Raw genomic sequence first — 9,990 nt, forward strand, 5'->3', positions numbered from 1 at the left:
TGACAGAGGGCTAGCTAACCTGCATCGTTCATTATTAATGATGCGGAGCTTGGGGTATTGGTTTAGTGTGAGTTAAGGGAGCGAGACGCGGTGTTACAGCGAGGACGGAAACGCAGGGCTCTCTCCACTGATGTGTGAACCCGCAGTACGTCGCAACGGTGCGTAACGCTGGAAATGAAACGTTAAACAAAGAGAGGTCAACGAGTGGAGGCAGTCTCATGTCTGCAAACTGTCCCACAGCTGACACTTTAATCTGCATTTAAACCGCGTTGTGAGACAAAAGTAAGGTCATGCATGTGGTAAGGAAATGTGACTTGAATACGATCTACAAGTGGATATGAAGTATGCATTTGAAACCAAATATTTTTATAAGGGGAGCGGCTGACCTAGACGTTTTGGGCGCTCACCTTCCTGTACAGAATTACGCCCCTTAGATGTGGCATGATCCTGTGATCAAGGTTCGAATTCCGGACTAGCTCTGATTACGATCCTTGGTTTGCCTGCACTATACTCATGTTCGTTGATTTCCATTTCTCGAATATTGATTTTACAAATTAACCTTTTGAAACTATGATGACAATCAATTTCTTAGATAAACAAACATGCAGTAACCATTTCAACGATGACTGCGCTATTTGCACCAGGTACGAAGCGTTATAGATTAAATAGATAAATAAATCGACAATTATTCAGCTATTTAATCAAACAAAGTGTGTGAGTTAAGGTTTACGCCGCACTAGGCAATATTCCCGCGATATGGCGGCGGTCTGTAAATAATCGGGTCTGGACCAGACAATCCAGTGATCAACAGCATGAACATTGATCTGCGCAACTGGGAGCCGATGACATGTGTCAACCAAGTCAGCGAGCCTGACCACCCGATCCCGTTAGTTGGCTTTTACGACAAGCATGGGTTACTGAAGATCAATATTCTAACCCGGACCTTCACGGGTCTCATCAATTAAACGTCTGTTGATTTTGAATACGGAAAATATGTAGCTCTGTCTTGGAGGGGAGTCTATCGTTATAGAGCGCATATCTGCGACCACCATAGCGTTTAACAGTGTTTGTACTGCGTATAACATTACAGAGGTGTGAAGTAAGACGAGACAACCCATGGCTGACAGGAATCTGCGATCGCTCAGGACCTCGGGGTGCGGCCTCATTGTGTCACCCCCCAGACCTACACGATGCACTTTCTACATATTTCGTATAACAACAAATGTCATTTATTACACAATACACAAGCATTGAAAAAGAAACCCGAGGCTTGGCTTTTGGAATGAAGGGTGTGTATATATTTTTATCAACGTGCTAAATACCTTGGTGCTTGGGCGCGTTTGCGGTTAACATAATTTACACGTCTTAAAACAGACTATCTGACAGCTACTTTCAATTTAAATGTTAGTACAGAAAGTTTGCTTTGAATATATCTGCTGGTAACAATTAGTATTCCAGCTTACTGCGACTCGCTTGGACAATAGCAGTTTAGCAAACTGGGTGATATTTCCGTATAACAATGAGTGGTTTCGCGACTGAATGAAAATTTATTTTGTGGCTTTGTCAAATAATGGCCTAATTTCATACACTAGTACAAAGACTAGGTCCACCAAACCCGGATCTTTAACGTGTCGACTTAACACTTTTATCACCAGGTAACCATCACTCGTTATATTGACACCTATTGATACGGGGGTTATTTCCGATTTGAAACGCCCAGAAATCGATACGTACAGCAAAATGGTGAATTCCATACATAGCCACACAAGATCAAGGAATAGTTCTAACATATCGGAGCATACAGTTTTTGTTTACAATCACGAAAAAGGCAATACAGTGGGTGAAATAGATGGCAGCAGCAGTAAGAGAAATAAACCTACCATACACGTCAGTGCACTCAGAAATGCCAAAAGAACCGCCTCCGTGGTGCCAAGTTAGAGCGTCCGCCCGGAGAGCGGAAGGTTCGATCCCCGGCCGCGTCATACCAAAAGACGTTAAAATATGTTGGTCCCTGCCTGGCGCTCGGCATTAATACAACAAAGACTGGTCGGCTCGGAGTCAGTATAATGTGTCTGAGTGGGTATTCATGCTTCACTGCGGCATGGTATCTCAGTCGGCTAGCACTATAAAACCAGCTGAAGTCTGGGCTAGTACAAGCAGCCGCACATAATACACACGCATGCACGTCGTCATATGAGCGAAATATTCTCAAGCACGACGTTAAACCCAATTTCACCTCACCTCACCTCAGAAATGTCAATAATTTGACACTGGAACGTCTTGAAGCAGGCGGGTCAGTGTTCTTGAAGCAGGCGGGTCAAAGTGTTCTTGAAGCAGGCGGGCAGGTGAAGCAGGCGGGTCAGTGTTCTTGAAGCAGGCGGGTCAGTGTTCTTTGAAGCAGGCAGGCGGGTCAGTGTTCTTGAAGCAGGCGGGTCAGTGTTCTTGAAGCAGGCAGGCGGGTCAGTGTTCTTGAAGCGGGCAGGCGGGTCAGTGTTCTTGAAGCAGGCAGGCGGGTCAGTGTTCTTGAAGCAGGCAGGCGGGTCAGTGTTCTTGAAGCAGGCAGGCGGGTCAGTGTGAAGCAGGCGGGTCAGTGTTCTTGAAGCAGGCGGGTCAGTGTTCTTGAAGCAGGCGGGTCAGTGTTCTTGAACCAACAATAAGTTTTGGAATTCGGTGTTTCCATCTAGATATACCATCCGCAGTTTGCGTGTTGATTAGGCGTGGATCAGGTGTTAATATGCCAAGATTGCCCACACGATACTTCACCTTTTGAAACATCATCATAATCATCATCATCATCATCATCATCATCATCATCATCATCATCATCATCATCATCATCATCATCATCATCATCATCACCGCCTCCACCACCACGACCGCCTTTATCATCATTATCAGCATCGCTATCATCGCCTTCATCGTTACCAACATCATCATCATCATCATCACCATCATCATCACCACCACCACCGTCACCACCATCATCACCAGCATACGACCGTCGTTGTCGCCATCATCAGCATCGCTATCATCGCCTTTATCTTCATCATCATTGTCATCGTCTTCGTCCTTGTCGTCGTCATCATCATCATCATCATCATCATCATCATCATCATAACCACCACCACCACCACCACCACCACGACCGTCGTTGTCATCATTATCAGCATCGCTATCATCGCCTTCATCATCATCATTCTATGTTTCGCAGCTTCTCATCATTATGATTACGTGGATGTGGTCACATGGTTGAAGTGTCCACTTCACTCAGTAGTCCAGTCTCCCTTTCCCAAACTTGGCACATTGTGTACCATTCCGTGGTATTCCCCTGTCATGGTCTCGCTTAAATTTATCAAATGGACGTAAAGTCTTGTTTCACGTACAATGAACAGCGTGCAATGACGACCTTAACAGAGTTCAATCTTCGGTTTCCCGAGGACACTGGTTGCCCAGGCTTGTTAAGCTGACACATTGATATAATTAGATCCCTGTTAAAACCGGATTGAAACCAGCTCATTTACTCTTCAATTTCGAGGAAAAGCTATGGATTTTCGCAAAGAATATGACGCATAAAAGCACCGTCAACACTAAGAAAGTATTCCCCATGGATTTCACGGCGTCCGGATAAACAAGGTCCCCATATACTTGATGTTATGCTGATCGTAGGTCGAATCCCGGACTTGCACAAGTCTCTAATCTAATTATTAATAGTTTAAATGAAAATTTCGAAAAATATAAATAACAGACTGGCGTCCTTAGATGTACTGCCCGCTTATCTAGACTTGCCTTTTAAAGGAATTGTAGACTAACAACTAGTCTCTGAAACTAACAACTACAGTATCTGAAATGATCACATATAATGAAAAAGGCCCTGAGACTTTCTTCAGAATATGCTGTGGAAATCTAGACTTGCCACATTTGCTTGACCTACGTGGGCTTTCTTGGACACATTAGCTTCATCGTCTGTATGGCAGGCTAAGGGAAAATCTATATATTTCTCATGGGCTTACAAATCAGTACAGCCTTGGAGCAAGGCTAATCGTATCCCAATACACCATAATACCTATGAAGCTAGTTAAGTGTAAACAAAGAATTTTACAGGAAGGTACTTTTCAAATGTCACACTTGTACTTAAATCGTAAGAAACAACCTGTCACAACATTCAACCGACCATAATGATATCGCAACCTTTGATCAGATTTGACCCAATGTATTCAAATTACCTTTATCCTGACTGCAAATAAACATAGCGATAGAGGTCAGAGTGCTAATCATTACTTCCAGCCACTAATTACGTTGTTTCCGGTTGGTTACTGGGTCGATGAGCTTCCGCCACAGCACTAACAAGGCACGTGTGATGAAGTGCAGCTTAAACGTACATCCCATAAACAAGGAAACGCTTTTGACCAATAAAGCTGATGTACTTGGAGAAAAGTCAAACATTAGGATGCTAACAAATAGATGTATGGAAGTTTTGTGTATGTTTGTTTGATAGGAGAGGTGAATAGGGTTTAAAGTCGTGTTCAAGATTGTTGCACTCATATAGCAAGGTACGAGTACGTGTGTGTGTGCATGTGCGTATGTGCGTGTGAGTGTGCGTGCATGCGCGTGTGAGCAACATCTACTCTATGATGTGGAGTTCTATGTCAAGGTGTAATTATCAATTCAGATCACAAAGGGACACGTACGTGTGTGTGTGTGTGTGTGCGCGCGCGCGCGCGTGTGTGTGTGTGCGCGTGTACGCTTGTACTTGCTTTATAATACTTCCACCAGTTTTAAAATACTAGCACACTAAGATACCATCCTACAGTTAAACATGGGTGAGTGAGTGAGTGTATTATTACGCCGCACTCAACAATACTTCAAACGGCGGCGATCTGTAAATAATCGACTCTGGACCAGACAATCCAGGGATCAACAGCATGAACATCGATCTACGCAATTGGGAACCGATGACAAGTGTCAACCAAGTCAGCGAGCCTGACCACTCGATCCCGTTAGTCGCCTCTTACGATAAGCATGGGTTACTGAAGATCAATTCTAACCGGATCTTCACGGGCCAGTTTAACATGGATGAACAGTTTACCTACTCCGAGCCGCCCAGTTCTATACCCGTAGTGCTAAGCACCAGCCAGGGAAACATCAACAGCATTTAACGTGTTTTTGTCAGACACTGCCGGGGATCGAACCCCCGACACTTCCTTCTTCACGTAGATGCTAAATCCACTGTACCACGGCGGAGAAGAAAATGTAAAAGATTTTGAAGTTTGATAATGTTTACTGTTATAAACCGACTAACACTGATGTATAGGTTCCCGTGACCGTTGATACATACGTCACGCGCCCCATGGTAATGATAATGGGAAACTTTTAATAAATGAAATTCAGAATGAAAACAAATACTTGTTTTTTCAACCTGTTTTGAACAAGGAGTATCAAGCCAGCTATCAACAAAGTCATTAATTAAATTTATATATCTATTAACAATAAGAAAACATCATAGCCATATAATTTATCATGCGATTCTTACTATTATATACTGGATAAAAATAGTTAGGGGTATATGTAAATTTTGAAATAATGAATAATGATCTATTTATTCATTGATAAAAATACCAATATCCCTAACTTATTTTGTCCAGTATATATCGCGTGTTCCCGACTCGCTGTACATGGAGAAAAGTGAGAAAGGTCACCAAACAATTGCTTCCCATTATCTATTTACCGAAATATTGTTGTGAGTGACAATTATTTTCTTCATGAACATAGTCTTAACTCACCTGGATAGCTGCAATGTCGACCCTAGAGAACCCTCACGAGTATGTTCCCAACATTTCCCGAACTAGCTAGTATCCCCTAATGAAAAGAGGGAATGTATGATGACAGTCGTGGGTGTATGTGTTACACAAAGACTCATTGCGTCACAATTATAGATCTTACCTGACCTAAGGATTATATAAAGCCCACCTTCATTGAATAAAAATCGGTCTCTCAGCAACGCTAACCACCAGACTGAGTGTGTTGCTTAGGACGCGTCTCTCAGCAATACCAGACTGAGTGTGTTGCTTGGACGCGTCTCTCAGCAATACCAGACTGAGTGTGTGTGTTGCTTTGGACGCGTGTCTCCAGCAATACCAGGTTGAGTGTGTTGCTTGGACTCGTCTCTCAGCAATACCAGACTGAGTGTGTTGCTTGGACGCGTGTCTCTCAGCAATACCAGACTGAGTGTGTTGCTTGGACGCGCATCTCTCAGCAATACCAGACTGAGCGTGTTGCTTGGACGCGTCTCTCAGCAATACCAGACTGACTGAGTGTGTTGCTTGGACGCATCTCTCAGCAATACCAGACTGAGTGTGTTGCTTGGACGCATCTCTCAGCAATACCAGACTGTGTGTTGCTGTTGGACGCCTCTCAGCAATACCAGACTGACTGTAGTGTTGCTTGGACGCGTCTCTCAGCAATACCAGACTGAGTGTGTTGCTTGGACGCGTCTCCTCAGCAATACCAGGCTGAGTGTGCTTGGACGCTCGTCTCTCGGCAATACCAGACCTCGGTGTGTGTTGCCCGGACGTGGCTCTCAGCAATACCAGACCCTGTGTGTTGCTTGGACGCGTCTCTCAGCAATACCAGACTGAGTGTGTTGCTTGGACGCTTAGCAATATCTCTCCAGTGCGTCAATACCAGGCTGAGTGTGTTGCTTGGACGTGTCTCAGCAATACCAGACTGAGTGTGTTGCTTGGACGCGTCTCTCAGCAATACCAGACTGAGTGTGTTGCTTGGACGCGTCTCTCAGCAATACCAGACTGAGTGTGTTGCTTGGACGCGTCTCTCAGCAATACCCACTGAGTGTGTTGCTTGGACGCGTCTCAGCAATACCAGACTGAGTGTGTTGCAAATTGGATTTGCTTGGCGTCTCTCAGCAATACCAGACTGAGTGTGTTGCTTGGACGCTGGTCTCAGCAATACCAGACTGAGTGTGTTGCTTGGACGCGTCTCTCAGCAATACCAGACTGAGTGTGTTGCTTGGACGCGTCTCTCAGCAATACCAGACTGAGTGTGTTGCTTGGACGCGTCTCCTCAGCAATACCCAGACTGAGTGTGTTGCTTGGACGCGTCTCTCAGCAATACCAGACTGAGTGTGTTCCTTGGACGCGTCTCTCAGCAATACCAGACTGAGGTGCTGCTTGCACGCTGCCCTCCACAATGCTTAGCCCTACAATACTAAAGCCTAAATGAAGCAAGTCTAGATTTCGTCAGGTTCAGCAATCTCTGGTCTCACCAGGCTGAGTGTGTTGCTTGGACGCGTCTCTCAGCTAAAATACCAGACTGAATGTGTTGCTTGGACGCGTCTCTCAGCAATACCAGACTGAGTATGTGTTGCTTGGACGCGTCTCTCAGCAATACCAGACTGAGTGTGTTGCTTGGACGCGTCTCTCAGCAATACCAGACTGAGTGTGTTGCTTGGACGCGTCTCTCAGCAATACCAGACTGAGTGTGTTGCTTGGACGCGTCTCTCAGCAATACCAGACTGAGTGTGTTACTTGGACGCGTCTCTCAGCAATACCAGGCTGAGTGTGTTGCTTGGACGCGTCTCTCAGCAATACCAGACTGAGCGTGTTGCTTGGACTCGTCTCTCGGCAATACCAGACTGAGTGTGTTGCTTGGACGCGTCTCTCAGCAATACCAGGCTGAGTGTGTTGCTTGGACGCGTCTCTCAGCAATACCAGACTGAGTGTGTTGCTTGGACGCGCCTCTCAGCAATACCAGACTGAGTGTGTTGCTTGGACGCGTCTCTCAGCAATACCAGACTGAGTGTGTTGCTTGGACGCGTCTCTCAGCAATACCAGACTGAGTGTGTTGCTTGGACGCGTCTCTCAGCAATACCAGACTGAGAGTGTGTTGCTTAAGGACTGAGTGTGTTGCTAGGACGCTCTCAGCAATACCAGGCTGAGTGTGTTGCTTGGACGCGTCTCTCAGCAATACCAGACTGAGTGTGTTGCTTGGACGCGTCTCTCAGCAATACCAGACTGAGTGTGTTGCTTGGACGCGTCTCTCAGCAATACCAGGCTGAGTGTGTTGCTTGGACGCGTCTCTCAGCAATACCAGACTGAGTGTGTTGGCGGTGTCTCTCAGCTTGGACGAGTGTGTTGCTTCTCTCAGCAATACCAGACTGAGTGTGTTGCTTGGACGCGTCTCTCAGCAATACCAGGCTGAGTGTGTTGCTTGGACGCATCTCTCAGCAATACCAGACTGAGTGTGTTGCTTGGACGCGTGCTCTCAGCAATACCAGACTGAGTGTGTTGCTTGGACGCGTCTCTCAGCAATACCAGACTGAGTGTGTTGCTTGGACGCGTCTCTCAGCAATACCAGACTGAGTGTGTTGCTTGGACGCATCTCTCAGCAATACCAGACTGAGTGTGTTGCTTGGACGCGTCTCTCAGCAATACCAGACTGAGTGTGTTGCTTGGACGCGTCTCTCAGCAATACCAGACTGGAGTGTGTTGCTTGGACGCGTCTCTCAGCAATACCAGACTGAGCGTGTTGCTTGGACGCGTCTCTCAGCAATACCAGACTGAGTGTGTTGCTTGGACGCGTCTCTCAGCAATACCAGACTGAGTGTGTTGCTTGGACGCGTCTCTCAGCAATACCAGACTGAGTGTGTTGCTTGGACGCGTCTCTCAGCAATACCAGACTGAGTGTGTTGCTTGGACGCATCTCTCAGCAATACCAGACTGAGTGTGTTGCTTGGACTCGTCTCTCAGCAATACCAGACTGAGTGTGTTGCTTGGACGCGTCTCTCAGCAATACCAGGCTGAGTGTGTTGCTTGGACGCGTCTCTCAGCAATACCAGACTGAGTGTGTTGCTTGGACGCGTCTCTCAGCAATACCAGACTGAGTGTGTTGCTTGGACGCGTCTCTCAGCAATACCAGACTGAGTGTGTTACTTGGACGCGTCTCTCAGCAATACCAGACTGAGTGTGTTGCTTGGACGCGTCTCTCAGCAATACCAGACTGAGTGTGTTGCTTGGACGCGTCTCTCAGCAATACCAGACTGAGTGTGTTGCTTGGACGCGTCTCTCAGCAATACCAGACTGGTGTGTTGCTTGGACGCGTGTCTCAGCAATACCAGGCTGAGCGTGTTGCTTGGACTCGTCTCTCGGCAATACCAGACTGAGTGTGTTGCTTGGACGCGCCTCTCAGCAATACCAGACTGAGTGTGTTGCTTGGACGCATCTCTCAGCAATACCAGACTGAGTGTGTTGCTTGGACGCGTCTCTCAGCAATACCAGACTGAGTGTGTTGCTTGGACGCGTCTCTCAGCAATACCAGACTGAGTGTGTTGCTTGGACGCGTCTCTCAGCAATACCAGACTGAGCGTGTTGCTTGGACGCGTCTCTCAGCAATACCAGACTGAGTGTGTTGCTTGGACGCGATCTCTCAGCAATACCAGACTGAGTGTGTTGCTTGGACAGACGGAGGTGTGTTCTACGACTCTCTCAGCAATACCAGACTGAGTGTGTTGCTTGGACGCGTCTCTCAGCAATACCAGACTGAGTGTGTTGCTTGGACGCGTCTCTCAGCAATACCAGACTGAGTGTGTTGCTTGGACGCGTCTCTCAGCAATACCAGACTGAGTGTGTTGCTTGGACGCGTCTCTCAGCAATACCAGACTGAGTGTGTTGCTTTGACGCGTCTCTCAGCAATACCAGACTGAGTGTGTTGCTTGGACGCGTCTCTCAGCAATACCAGACTGAGTGTGTTGCTTGGACGCGTCTCTCAGCAATACCAGACTGAGTGTGTTGCTTGGACGCGTCTCTCAGCAATACCAGACTGAGTGTGTTGCTTGGACGCGTGTCTCAGCAATACCAGACTGAGTGTGTTGCTTTGACGCGCCTCTCAGCAATACCAGACTGAGTGTGTTGCTTGGACGCGTCTCTCAGCAATACCAGACTGAGTGTGTTGCTTGGACGCGTCTCTCAGCAATACCAG

At 46.8% G+C, this 9,990-nt stretch overlaps 1 protein-coding gene across 1 annotated transcript in view; it reads right to left on the reverse strand.

The window, feature by feature from the left end:
• LOC124259742 (hemicentin-2-like) overlaps window positions 1-5,873 on the reverse strand; it is a 72,580-nt gene extending 66,707 nt beyond the window's left edge. Inside the window, exon 1 of the mRNA XM_046693934.1 lies at window positions 5,781-5,873. The gene's annotated coding sequence lies outside the window, so the exon portion shown is untranslated. The remainder of the gene's footprint in view (window positions 1-5,780) is intronic.
• Between the last annotated feature and the right edge of the window lie 4,117 nt (window positions 5,874-9,990).

The sequence above is a fragment of the Haliotis rubra genome, unplaced genomic scaffold (genome assembly GCF_003918875.1).
Source record: "Haliotis rubra isolate DU_JTF1 unplaced genomic scaffold, ASM391887v1 Scf735, whole genome shotgun sequence".
NCBI classification, from domain to species: domain Eukaryota; kingdom Metazoa; phylum Mollusca; class Gastropoda; order Lepetellida; family Haliotidae; genus Haliotis; species Haliotis rubra.